This window comes from Chiloscyllium punctatum, chromosome 20, assembly GCF_047496795.1.
Source record: "Chiloscyllium punctatum isolate Juve2018m chromosome 20, sChiPun1.3, whole genome shotgun sequence".
NCBI classification, from domain to species: Eukaryota; Metazoa; Chordata; class Chondrichthyes; order Orectolobiformes; family Hemiscylliidae; genus Chiloscyllium; species Chiloscyllium punctatum.
The window spans coordinates 53,191,983-53,206,967 of record NC_092758.1 but is presented as its reverse complement, the minus strand read 5'-3'; the positions used below and the strand labels follow the sequence as shown (position 1 = coordinate 53,206,967).

The following is a 14,985-nucleotide window of genomic DNA, read 5'->3' as shown; positions in this document are numbered from 1 at the left end:
CCCATAAGATTGACACCCATGCAACTAAGATGATTTCAGTGTTGCTTGATCTCTCGTCTCCTATTGCTGTGTCTGGGTGCCACTTTGGCAGCTGTAGCCAAATTTGAGAAAGCCTGTTGATGCTTTGAACACATACCTCAGATGGCTTTACCAGGTGCCCTCTGCATCCTAGAGCTCAGCCTGTAGGTGTTTGTGCCCCTGGGGGTGTGGGTGGAGGTGATGAGTTTGTTTTATTCATGTCCAGGATGAAGGCATCTATGACTAGGCCAACATTTATTGTCCATTCTTAATTACAAAGAGAGCAGTTAAGAGTCACCACATTGCTGTGGGTCTGGCATCACATGTAAGCCATACCAGGCAAGGATGGCAGTTTCCTATCCTAAAGGACATTAGTGAACCAGATGGGTTTGTCTGATAATTAGCAATGGATTCATGGTCATCATTAGATTCTTAATTCCAAATTTAAAAAAAAATTGAATTGAAATTCCACCATCTGCCTTGGCACGAATCGAAAGCAGGTTCCCAGAATATTATGTCAGAGTAAATTACTGCAGATGCTGGAATCTCTACTGAACAGTCATTTAGACTTGAAGTGTTAGCTTGCTGTCTCTCAATGAATAGTGCCTGACCTGCTGTGATTTTCAGTATTTTTTGTTTTCCCCAGAACTACTTGGATCTCTGGATTCACAGTCTAGCATTAATACCACTGGGCTATCACGTCCCCAGGAGGGGATTGGAGCTCAGGGGTCTCCTGTGATGACCATCCCTGGGTGCCTGTTTGTCACTCCTCTATGTCAGTGTGCAGTGGAACCTCCCCTGAGAGGATGGAACAACTGAAGAGAGACAAAGATCCCTTCACTTGTATCTCACTGAACCCGTGAATGAAGGCATCCATGATTTGATTAAATCATGACAGGTTCCAGTACATATCCAGCAGATACTGATAGTTCAGCTGGACCTGACCTTCTGTGGCAGCTGCCATCTTTTATTGGAGGCAGCCATGTGCTCGCAGACCAGAGCCATAATATTAGGCGCTTTCCCCTACCCTCCCCCTATTCTGCACAACACCTCTGGCATCTCCGCCAAATGTTTCACCATTTGCCGAAACATCTCTGTCAGTTCATTTGTGGCCAAGTCCAGATGCTCACCTTCTGTACTGAGTTCAGTGGGGGCTGTCCTCCAGCTGCCCTCAGATTGTTAAAAACCACATCCATTTCTCCCTCCTTTAGCTATAAGCTTGCATCGATGCAGTGCTTACTAAAATCTGACTCCAAACCTATTGCAAACACATTAGTGGCCACGGTGTATGTGTGCTGGGGAAGGGTGGAGAGGAAGGCCTTGCTGGTGCATCTTCCAAAGGTCCCAAATATGCCTTGTCCAACCTGTGACTCCAGGGTCTGAGGGCTGCATATCTTCTGCTTTTGGTCTTGGCTTCAGAGTGTGAACTGCATCGAGAAAACAGAAAGATGTGCTAGTGTTATAACCCACTACTGTCACCCCAGGTTTTATTAAGAGACTGACATTTCATGTGCAGCCCTGAATAACAGGTTGGAGGCTATATCACTAGATTCCTGTAGATATCTAATTCCCGCTTCAGTAAGACATGTTCCATTGCCCTCCTGCCAACTAGGTAGCCTGCTCCTTCAAAGGGACCAGGAGCCTTATGTCAATAACCACCGTCTGCCTGGAAACATTCATACTTATTGTGAATGTCCTTCTCCTGTGGAAAGAGAGACACATTCAGAGGCATCAGCATGGGCAAATGAGCATTTTACCAGTGTTAATATGTACAGATTTAAAGATAGAGAAGTCAAATCTGAGAGTTGTGATTGTGCGTAAGTTATTAGTAAAAAAGATGTAGTAGTACGTGTCATCACTCACTCAGGGAGCGGCTGGAAATCAAACTGCGATATTATCACAAACATTAACAATTTAATAAAGTACACAAAATTCCCCAATTTACCTAACTTTCAACCCCAGATTGATGCAAGTTTCTGTGCAGAGCAAGAATGATTATTTATTAAAACCTATTTGACTGTCCACAGGTAAAAGGTTATAAACTGTTAATATAAAATACTGCCAATTAAAACATTAATCCCTCTATAAAGTCTCCCTTATACACACACAGACAGATGGCCAGGCAGGATAAACAGGTTATGGACACTGGGGAAAAACTAGTTCTGAGTCTTGGTTCCTAGATTCTGTTGTTAAGAGTTTGGTCGACGAGGTGTGGCCATTGCTGACTAGATCAACATTTAATATTAGCTGGGTTTCTGGATTGTGATAGTCCTTCAAAGGACTTCAGCTACTGGAGATCTGAAACAAAAATAGAACCTGCTAGATAAAACTAGCAAGTCTGGTGCCATCTATGGAGAGAAAAACAGAGTTAGCATTTTGAGTCCAGTGACCTCTCCTCAGAACTGGATGAACTACCAGTTCTGCTGAGTTTCTTCAGCACTTTCCATTGATGTTTATCAATTGTTAATCCAGTAACATTCCCACTATGCCACACTTCCCCTTACCATAATCAGCTCAAGCCTGAATATTGTCCAGATCTTGCTCCATATCAAATGGCTTCTTCAGTGTCTGAGGTGCTGTGAATGGTACTGAACATTGTATAGTTATCAGCAAACATCCCAACATCTGATCTCATGATGGAGGGAAGGTCATTGAAGTAATGAAGATGTAAGAATCTAGGACATTGTTCTGAGGAACTTCTTCCATGATGTCCTGAACTGAAATTATTAACTTCTAATAACCACACTCGTTTTCTTTTCAATATGACTACAACCAGCAGAATTTCCCAAATTTGCAATGGACTGAAGTAATCAGGTCAGAAACCAAATGGCCACTGTGGAACCAAAACTGACTATTAGTGAGCAGATTGTTTATTAGCAAGTCCTGTTTGATAGCACTGTCAACAATCGCTTCCATTATTTTGGTATTGATTGAAAGTAGACTGATAAGGTACAATTGGTGGCTTGAGTTTTTCCAGCTTTTTGTAAACAGAACATACCTGGGCAACTTTCCTCATTGCCAGTGTTGCAGTTATATTGAAACAGCTTGGCTGGGGGCAAGGCGAGTTCTGGAACAAACGTCTTCAGTACTATCACTGTAAAGTTGTCAGGTTCCATAACCATCAATCATTCCTTGATAACATGTGGAGTAAACTAAACTAAACTGAAGACTGGCAACTGAGACTTTTTGACATCTACTTGTCACTTCTGGCTTTAAATGGAAGTCAATACTTCAGATCTGGGTTCCCCTATCTTTGAGAATGGGGATATTTATGGAGCCTCCACCTCCAGTTGTTTGTTTATTTGTCCACCACCATTCACGATTGGCTGTGGCAGAAATGTGAAGCTTAAATCTGATCCTTTGGTTGTAGGATTGCATATTCCTATCTATTTCATACTGCTTCTATTGTCTACCATGCAAGTAGATCTACCTTGTAGCTTCACTAGACTGACACCACATCCTTAGATATGCCGAGTGCTGTTCTTGGCATGCCTCTCCATGCACTTCATTAAAACAGGGTTGATTGCTTGGTGGCAAGTGTGGAGTGGGTATATGTTAGACTGTAAGTTTGCAGAGCACATTTGAGTACAATTCTGCTGCTGGTGACGCAGAGCACCTCATGCATGCCCAGTTTTGGGTTGTTAGATTTGTTGAAGGTCATCCCATTTAGCACAGTGATCATTGCCACACATCACAATGGAGGATTTCCTCAACGAGAAGATGGCACGCTGTCTCTCCAGTTATGGATGTAGTGGTCACTCCTATTATTACTTTCATGGACAGACATTTCAGCAGCAGGGAGATTAGTCAGGACAAGGTCTTTAGACATTTTCCACTTGTTGGTTACATCACTACTTGCTGCAAACACAGTCTAGCAGTTTTTTTTATCCATTCACTCAGATGTGGGTATCGCTGGCCGGCATTTATTGCCTGTTCCTAGCTGCCCTACCCCTTCCTGCCTATGAAAATTGCCATATATGAACCTAAAATATCTGAGGAATCTTGATCTGCTGCAGAGCAGAAGTACATCATGCTTTTAGATCCACCTCCACACAGTCTCAAAAAGAAACAATATTCCATCCAATGTTTCAAATCCATGACCATGTCACAAGCCTAAAATGTTAACTCTTTTTCTTTCTGCACAGTTTTAACCAACTGGAGTATGTCCAAAATGTTCTGTTCTTTTCTTCATGCTATAATTCCTGCCTCCTAATTTTGTGGGTGAACTGCTGATTTCCAATGGTCTTTTAATATAATTGAAAAAGGAAAATGCTGAAGTTACAGTTTGCCTTCAACTGATCCTTTTTTTATTAGCAAACTGAAAGTAAAGCTTGGATTATCCAGATGTAAACTTCTGCTTGGTATTATAAGGAGTAAAACTATAAAGACTGACTGTAAATCTCATGCATCTGTTGAAATAAAAATCCATGAAAGGGAAAAACCTTAGGTTCCTTAATAGTACATTAGAAAGTCCTGCACCAAAGAAACTAATATGCAATAATTCACTAAGTGTTCATTGTCATTGTGATTGAGTATTCATTTAGATTCTTCTTTCACTAATCTGAAAGTGAATTTTTCATGCGTCACTGTAATTTGAACCCATTTGCCCGTGACTCTGTGTGCTCATTATTTCCTGCCCTCTCGGGAATGAGAATTGTAAGCGAACTGGATTTAGATAAATGCCTTTGTACTCTGTTCCGGATCCGAGGTAGAACTTTTAGTTTTTGTCACTGCTAGCCGGTGAGTTATTGATACTCATCAAAGTGTTGATTTTCTCAAAAGTAATTCTCGACTGAACCAGCAATATCAATCAAGTACCAATCAGATTTTCTTTCTGGCTGATAAATGCAATAACATAGTACTTTTGGACCATTTATAGCACAGATGGAGGCTGCTCAGCACATTGTGTTCACAACAGACAAATTTTCAATTAGTTTAAATTCTGAAGCTGCTATAGACTTAATTGAGCTCATGTACCCTGATCATCAGTCTAGTTCTCAGGTTTACACGTCTAGCTAGATTTTATTTTATTCAGTTTTGGGGTGTGGACATCACTGGCTGGCCAATTTTTATTGCCTGTCCCTAGTTGCCTTTTAAAAGGTGACGCTGTGCTGCATCCATGAACCGCTGCAGTCCACTTGCTGTCGGTTGACCCACAATGTCCTTACGGAGGGAAGTCCAGGATTTGACCCAGTGGTGGTGGAGGAATGGCTATATATTTCTAAGTCAAAATAGTGAGTAGCTTGGAGGGGAACTTGCAGGTGGTGGTGTTCCCATGTATCTGCTGTCCTTTCCTTTGAGATGGAAGTGGTCATGGATTTACAAGGTGCTGTCTCAGGATCTTTGATAAATTTCTGCATTGCACACTGCAGCTACTGGTTGAGTGTCAGTGATGGAGAGAATGGATGTTTGTGGAAACCTCTGTGTTACTATAACCCTCTTTCTTCATGAGCCTTTAAGTTTATGGGAAGTTAGAAAATAGTTCCTTCTAACAATTGTAGTGTGCACATGATTTAGAAGTAAATTTATCTCCTGAACTTAAAGCATTTGAAATGTTTCAATTAGATAAATAGATTAGTTCACTAAAATTATTCTACTTTTGAATTTTGGTCGTATATCTGAGAAGACAATGCATGTTTTATACATTATAAAACCCTGCAAACTCCCCTGTTTTCTGAATGGTTCATGTGGTGAAGTCAGTACTGGAATGCAGGTACAATTGCTGTAACCAAAATGCAAATAGAAATTAACATACATATAATTTACAAATAGAAAAACGGTCCTTTAATCTAACTGGTCAACCAATGCCAGTGCTTTTGTGAGATCCCGCAGTTTAATTATTTTTTTCCCACCTGACTCCATTTCCCACAACTATATTCTTGTTCATGCATGAATCAAAGTGCTCCTTTAATGAGTCAATGCTCTCTGTCTCAGCTATTCCAATGGATAACAATTCCACATTCTCATCACACTCCCTGTGAAGCATCCAATCTTTCTTAGATATTGAAATGGTGCCAGAAGACTGGAGGATTGCAAAATTATAGGAGAGAAAAGCTATTCAAAAAACAGATTAGGATGAGGGAAATACATGCCATTCCACTTGATGACATGGATAGAGATAACCCCGGATATGGCTGACAAGGGGAAATGGATGTCCTGCTTTGCAGCATAGGTCCTGAAGATCCTAGTCCCTGGTGCCAGTGCGGGACTTCCTTCTCCATTGAATTATGGATCAAGGCCACAACACCAGACCATGCCAGCCTGATCTGTTGTTACCACCCAGGTCAATGTACTCAGTAGAATGGAGAATTGTACAACATGTAGGAAGAAGGTCAATGACAGTCTCCACTCCACTGCCGTAAGACTCAACATCAACCTCACAGTCACTCTATCTCTGCTACTGCACTCACTTCCCACCAAGGCTCACACCCAACCACTCTCACTTTATCTAGCAAAATCTTCGCTCACTCCTCTCACCCACCCTAACACCTGACACTACAAACCTTGCACACCCTCTGAACTGTCTATTCAGGTCATGATACCTCTCCAACTGCACCACTTTCATCTTCCATAATACCTGCTTGTTTTGCATCCCATGAGGGAAGCAGACCATGTTATGACTGAAAGTGTCAAGACATGTATAGTGTTGCCCATCATGCAGCTTCTCATTCTTATGAGAGGATCCTGGCTGCGACTGTCCAGAGTAGGGCCTGTTGGATGTTGGACGATTCCCTTAACATACTGTCTGGGGAACCTCAGAGTAACGGCAACTTATGACAAGCTTCCTTGCACTGAATGACAAGGAAAGGCAGCAGCAGTATGAACATGGTGTCTCTGGCTGAGGGAGCAAAGTGCAAAAGTGCAAGGTAAGGCATGGATGTTGTGAGCACCCATGTCAGGTCAAAGTTGGTGAGCACTACGATAGCAAGTAAAGGGGACAAGGTACAGCCTGGTCCAGTCCCTGAGCTGTGTGTATGTTCCTGTGCTTGTAACAGCATTACAGTTATAGTTACTGAAGCAGCCTAATGTGCAGTGCAGAAGCACAGAAATGATCAGATACCTGTTATGAGAGATCTTAGAGGCTGACATATGTCACATGCAACTGTGTGTGGATAAGGGGTGCATGTGTCTAGTGCCCATGGAGTGTGCTCTGAGATTTTGGTCCCTGGATTCCAATATGAAGTCCATTTGGAGCAAGTAGCGTGTTGAATCCACCAGTATGTAGTTTGGTTTCCTTTTCAAATGTTCCCAACATCTAGTTTGTTGGGAAAGGTTGGTAAAATGGGACTTTGAATAATTATGATATTAACATGGCATTAATAAGACATTTAACAATTAATTTCTGGATTAGTGGTGCTGGAAGAGCACAGCACTTCAGGCAGCATCCAAGTAGCTTCGAAATCGATGTTTCGGGCAAAAGCCCTTCATCAGGAATAAAGCTGAAGCAGCAATTGGCATCTTGGCATTGCCCATTGGCAATCTCCCCATGCTACTTATGAAAAGTGTTAAAGGTGGAGCAAGATGAGCCTCATTACACTTGTTGCCCAATTCTGCCACATATCTGCCATAGACTACATTGCTCAGACCCCTATAAGTTTCTACCCAGTAGGCAAAATTTTCCCACCTCACAGTGGCAGGATTGCAAGCAAGCTAGGAGGAAATTTTAAAATGAGGGCTTTGGGACAGCAGTCCATTCAATCCTGCCTGTTGGTGATCTTACTGGAGGAAAATCATTAATGGCACCCTGCTCCCTCAACAATAGCTGGCAGCTAATTTATATATTTTAGTTGTCTTTGGTGGGTAGATTGGGGACTCAGCTAGACTTACAGTTTCCATTGAGGACAAGGTCCTGCAAATGCCTAAAGGCAGCTGGTAGTGGAACTGGCATGTCCCTATATTTAACTCATTGCCATCCACAACTTTAACATAAAGTGCTGGTGAGGGTTGTGTTATGATGTAGACGCTACAGAAAGTACACATATTAGAAAGTAAAAACTGAAAATTATGAGAATACTCAGCAGATAGGCAGCACCCGTGGAAAAAGAAACAGAAATCAGGTTTCAGATAGCTGACCCTTCATCAGTACTGGGAAAAGTTAGAAATGTTATAGATTTTAAGTAAAGAGAGAGAGAGATAGAAAAGATCAAAAGTGAGGGTCAATGATAAGGTTGAGATCAGGAGCGATGAAACAGTAAAAAAAAGTTGATGACATAAGACTAAAAGAGTTTTAATAGAATAAGTAAAGAAGAAAAGATGTCTAAAAAGGTGTAAATTAAAGACTGGTGAACACTTACAACTTGAAAGCAACAGCAAGAAACAAGCGGCAAAGAAAGAAAAAATGAAATTAGGCAAAGATTAAGGTCTGAAATTGTTGAACTCAATATTGAATCCAGAATGTTATATGGTAAAAGAATTGTTAAAGGGCTAGCAGCTGTGTGGATATAAAAATGGCTAAATGACAGAAAGCAGTTAGGACAAATGAAAATTGTTTTAAAATGTGCAATGATGTTCCACATCGATTGCAGCACGAGCTTTGCTATTTTTGATATAAATGAGTGATCTGGACTTTGGTAAACAAGAGCATCATTTCAGCATTTGTGATGAGATAAAAATCAGAACTGTAGTAAATAATAAGGAAGATTTTGAAAGACTTCAGGGGGCAAGAGCAGAGTGGCAAAATAGGTGGCACATTTTGACGATGTTATGCACTCCTAGCTGACGTTATTACTGGAGAAGACAGAGCCCAAACTGAAATCTGTTTTTTTTTGTTTAAGGAGGTGACCTTTTACTGAACTGAAACACAAACTCTCAATATGGCAGATCTGATTTTAATAATAAAACAGAAGTTTATAATGCAAATGTAAAAAAAAAGATAAAATAGAATAAAGCAACCTACTTACATTTATTGCAATTTGAAAGATCTTGAAAGACATAGCAAAAATATATTATTCCATCTATTGCAAAACCATCCCTTTACAGTTCTCAAACACCAGAGGTTTCTAAGTTTCTGTTTCTCCTCATTCTGTTTAATCGTTTTTTGGTTTTTTTTTGAAAATTTTATCCAATGACTTGATATCCAAATCACATGTATAGGCCAACTTCTTTAATACAAATGCAACAAACGTATTTTGAATTGAGTTTTACAAAACAGTCTACTCAGAAAGTAGATCAGACACTAAGGGCTATTGCTTGAAAGAGAAAGCTTTAATGAGGAAATGGAGATCAGCTCAAAGACCAACTGAGGGCAATGGGCATTGGTCCATCAGGTAGTAGCACCACCTGAGGATTGTAATGAAATTTGAGTTGCTGAGAAAATTCAACATAGTAAGATTAGGTAATAAGTAAGTACAGTCTAAACTATTAAATATTTTTATTAGCCAGTATTACATAAGAATCTTATCACTATTTTCCAGACATAGTAGAGATATCAGATAGTGGAAAAACCTCAACTTGTCAACTAAATCTGAGCCTTTAATTCTGACACCAGCTTTTGAAGAACTGATTAGCAGGATCTTAGTCAATTGTGTGAAACTCTGGCTAAAACTAGCCATATGAACCTGTACCTTTTGATGATTATGGATGTTTCAGCAAGATTTAATACCTTTAGGAAAAATCATTGCAAATATAGTAGTGAAACAAATTAATTCCTTCTTTTTACAAGTTATGGAGAAATACAAATCCCCAGAGAAATACCAAATCAGATCAAAGTTCAGATTTTATATTGCAAACATTCAAAAAAATGATATGTAGTTTGAGAATAAAATAACGTACAACTTCTGTTTGTCATGCATAATCTCAAGGTGCATTGTAAGATGGTGTCAGACTTTGAAGACAATTAATAGAATTTAGTACCAAGAATTTCTTCATGATTGTGATAAGGGAATTCCTTTGTTACTGTTTGCCATTTGGGCCATTCGCTGTGAGTCCACAGGATTTAATTCTTTGAACTAATATATGGATATAAGTTGAGGGACCATTGAAATTGATAAATTAAACTCAAAAATTACTCTTACAGCCAATATTGTGAAATTTAGGGGCAAGTAACAAAAGCATATCTGTTGGTCAAAAAACTTTTGAAGGGGATTCAATAAATTATGAAAATTACAGCAGATAGAAAGGTGTAAGTTTGAAACTTTGTTGCTGGAGGCAGGGTGTTAGTCTCAGGGCAACCATTAAAAGCAAGGTTTAATCAACCTCATCAAATCAAAAAGAAACTCAATTATGTAAATTATCTACTCAATGCTCCAGACAGAAGAAAAAAGAGTGAGAGTCCTATTACCTGTGAAAGAGATATTATGCCAGTGACAATAGGGAAAAATTGCATTTATGTTATTGAAAGAAGTGCAGAGTGAAATAAAAATATCAGAACAATTGGAGAATGAATCAGACACTGAAAAGGCAAAAGGTGGCTCTCCAGCAATCACATTGGATATTATGGATGTGCTTAAAAGGTTGAATAGCATTATATCCTAGCTTGCAGGAAACTATCAAAGTGCCTTGCAAAGGCTCTTCCAAAGTCAAAAATGCATTGTATGAATAGATCGGAAAAATGTTTTTGGCTGTTCATGACATTAATATGGCACAAAGATTCCATATTGGTTATCACCAAGTCAACGTGGTGAAAAGGTTGATTCGTATTCAATTCTCAGATTGAAGAGATGTGTTGATGAATTGAACACGCATGGCTTATTATAAAAATCAACTTGTTAAAAGGACACTGGAAAGTTCTGTTAACTGGTAGAGTCAAGGAAATATCAGCTTTAGTAACATCAAATTATCAATGCAAAGTCATGCCATTTAAAATGAAAAGTTCACCAGCAATGCTGAACAATTAACCAATAATGTCATTGAAGGACTGTGTAGTTGTATGATTTATGTCGATAATTTAGTTGTTTTTAGTCAAACCTGGGAATAACATTTAGAGCACTGGACTAAATTGTTTGATCAAAAAAAATTATTTGATATAAATTTGGCATGAGTGTAGTTACCAAACAAAAATAGCCACACTGTAAGAAAAGGCAAAGTAGGACCCAGACAAGTGAAAGTAATGTCTATTTTTGATTTTCCGATGCCTAGGACAAAATAAAATTTGAACTTAATTTGAAATTTATTCTGAAATTCTGCATTGTCAATGTACCTTCATTTAATTTGTTGGAGAAAGGCAGGAAATATGAGTTGACCCAAGAACAGAGTGCCTTTGACAACTTGAAAGCTGTGCTGACAAACAAACTAGGTTTAGCTGTGCTGAATTATAGGAAGCCAGTAAAGCTGGTTGATGATGTCAAGTTCTTTACAAGATGACAAGATAGGGATTGAATGACCTTTTAGTTATTTTTCAAAGAAACGGACCCTATGTGAATAATGACAACAAAAATATTCAACAGTTGAGAAGGAAACATAATGTCTTGTGTTGACTCTCCATCATTGGCTTATATTGTTTTGAAATGTACCTCACCAACAAATTGAATGATACTTTTATTTATTTGGACCACTCTTTTCTGTAAAGAACATTTTGGGGCAACAACTTCCGGCTGTTTCAGTGGAACTTAATTCTCCAAATGTATAATTTGAAAACCATTCATGTCCCTGGGAAAGAAAAAAATTATAGCAATCACTTTATCAAAACCACATATGAAAGGAACCAAGTGCTGTCATGCCCATGAACTTATGTCAATGTTGTTTGCTGTGTATTAATTGTATTTTATGTTAAGGTAATTTTGATGCATAATGAAAAATGTCTCTTAAAAGTACATTTTCATTCTTCTTTGAGGCAGGGGTAATGTAAGATGTGATATATATTTTAATGCAATTTATTTTAAAGTTTTGGATTTTGAATGTAAGGTATTTGAGTTTTGGTCTGTGTGTATGATAATAAAAGTCAGTATTTCTGGAGCCATGATTTTAAATAAATGACTGGGCATTCCTGTATTGATAATGTGAATTTATTTATATTATGAGAGTTTTATGTTTGCAGACAGCAAATAGTGAAAGGTATTAGCTTACTTTTGGTTTAGTAGAAACAGGGATTGATCTTTATTCAGGAAACCCCAGGATTGGAAACCTTTGGACTCAGTTCACAGAAATCTGACTGAGTTTAGATGTGAGAACATTTTCTTCTGAGGAAAGGAATTAGTTCCAAACAATTAGGAAATAAGATACCCCAGTGCACGGTTTTACTTTGAAAATTCTAGACCAGAGCATTTGGTTAAAACTGTGAAGGGGTTACTTGAAACTAAGAAAGTTTAAAGTCAGTTGTGTGCACAACCAAGAAAAAGCTATCAAGCTCTCAAGACTGAAAATTGAAAGCAGTAGTTAAGTCAAATATAAATATGATAGAGAAGGGAACTCTCCCTTTGAATAATGTAAAGTGAGGGTGTTGGGAGAGAAAAACTTTTCTTCTGCCTCATGCTTTCAACTGTTTTAAATTATGTTCTATGTAAAAAGCCTGGCTTCTTCCATTTTATCTTTTCTCACAATACTTCTGTTTCAATGTTAAAATAAAGTCTTCAGTATTGTTTTCCTATGTTTCATGAAAGACAACAACATTCAATGAAAAAATCTTGAAGTCAGATTGACTTGTTCAGTGGTGACACCAAGTGTGATCATAATAATGGACACTGACTGACTGCTTCAATATCTGAGAACTATGAATGGTGCTGAGCATCGTGCAATGATCTTTGAACATCCCCACTTCTGACTTAATGATGAAGGAAAGTTCATTGCAGATGCTTGGGCCTAGAACACTCCTCTATGGAATTCCCACTGTAAAGTTCAAGGACTGATTGACTTTTAGCACCACAACTCTGTTTCTATGTTTGAGTGGTGACTCCAGGCAGCATTATTATTCCAGAGTTATTGACCATATTCTTTGCAATATCTAGTGTTTTCACCTATTTCTCAATGCTCATTGAGTGAATTAAATTGTCTGAAGACTGGTCACTGTTATGCGCGGGAGCTTGGCTGGTGTTAAATTGGATTATTCTCTCACAACTTCAGGTTGGATTATTCTCTCACAACTTAGCCTTAACATCTTACACTGATGTGGTGGCCTCGCCCATCATTGAAGATGGGAGGTTAGTGGAGCCTCTTTTTCCAATTTTTGTTTTAGTGATTCATTACAATTCATGATTGTAAATGGCAGGCCGGCAGACGTTTGGCCTGATCTGTTGTTTGTGAGAAAGTTTAGCTGTATTGCATGCTGGCTACACAATTTACTATGCAAGTAGTCCTGTGTTGTAACTTCACCAGGTTGACATCGTGTTTCTAGGTGTGCCTTGTGCTGCTCCTATCTGACCCTCCTGTTGTCTTCATTAAGCTAGTGTTAATCCTCTGGCTCGATGGTAATAATACAGTGGGAGCTATGATAGGCCATCTGTTTACAGGGTGTGGTTGACTACAATTCTGCAGGCACTGATGACCTTTGCATGTGATGAATGCTGAGTTTTAATTTGTTAAATCTGTCAAAATGTATCACATTTAACACTGTAGTGGTGCCACATGGTATCCCCAATGTTAACGTGAAACTTCATCTCTACAAGAATTTTGTGATAGTTGCTTCCAATGCTGTCATGTCCAGATGCAAACAGGCAGGTTGGTGAGGAGAAGTCTAGTCCTTTTACTTCAGTCAGCACTTGCAAAATTTAAGAAAAAGATTCAAAGAATTAATAGCAAGACTAAAAGGATTTACTTTTTAGAAAAAGCTGAACAGCCAGCAAAATATGCCTTGTGAAAAGCAATGGCTGGGGAATGAACTGGCAAAGGTAGTATTAAGATTTGATAAAGGTAGATGTGTGAAAGTCCAAAATCCAGGAAGTGTTAAGAAATAGGTTGACAAACCCTGTTAGGAATTCAGGAGAAACTATTTTATGTGAGGAGTGGCAAGGTTGCGGAATCTGATACCATGAGTAGTAGATGAAGTAAAGACCATTGATGCATTTAAGGAGAAGGTAAATATGCACATGCGGTGAAAAAAAATCCGAGGATATACAATGGCATTTGACAAAACAGATTGGGATGGGGCTCATATGGAAAATAAATGTCAGTAGAGACCACTTGGGCTGAATGAGTTCAGTTGAGAGGACAGAACAAGTTCATGTACATATGCAAACCTTTACCAAATTTGACACAATTATTAAAAGATCGTATGTGTCCCTCAGTTTTAGAAGTAGCTCCTGGATACGTAGTACCTTCATAAAGCATTGGTTTTGCCCTAATTTGAGTATTGTGGCCAATTCTGGGAAGCACAATTTAAGGTTTTGGTAGAGTGGATGGACAGAATCTTTTCTCTTTTGTGGAAGAGACTATCAATGTAAGATCACACCAAGAAATTGAATACGAAATTCAGAAGAAATGTACTTTCCCAAAGAATAATGACAATGAGGAACTCACAGCAACTGGGATTGCTTGAAACATATATTACAATACCCAAGGGATGGTAGACAAGCACAGTAGAAAGAATGGAGTACAGCGTTACAATGATAGTTAGATGTGAAAAGATCTGAGAAGGCCCAAATAAAGCATAAGTTCCAAAGTGGACTGGTTGGGCCCCATTGCCTGTTTCTGTGATGTAAATCCTGTGTAGGAGGAATGAGAAATCCTTAGTTAGGGTCCAGAGAAGGCTTGTCGAATTAGATTAGATTACTTACAGTGTGGAAACAGGCCCTTCAGCCCAACAAGTCCACACCGCCCCGCTGAAGCGCAACTCACCCATACCCCTACATTTACCCCTTACCTAACACTACGGGCAATTTAGCATGGCCAATTCACCTGACCTGCACTTCTTTGGACTGTGGGAGGAAACCGGAGCACCCGGAGGAAACCCACGCAGACACGGGGAGAATGTGCAAACACAGGCGAGAATTGAACCCGGGTCTCTGGCGCTGTGAGGCAGCAGTGCTAACCACTGTGCTACCGTGCCGCCCACTAATTCTTGCATGAAGGCAATACTTCAGCTATGTACAGAGACTA

At 39.2% G+C, this 14,985-nt stretch overlaps 1 protein-coding gene across 2 annotated transcripts in view; it reads left to right on the top strand.

Annotated features, from left to right (window-relative positions):
• Positions 1 to 14,985, top strand: part of LOC140492132 (complexin-2) — a 328,358-nt gene that overhangs the window by 106,445 nt on the left and 206,928 nt on the right. The gene's annotated exons all lie outside the window — the stretch shown is intronic.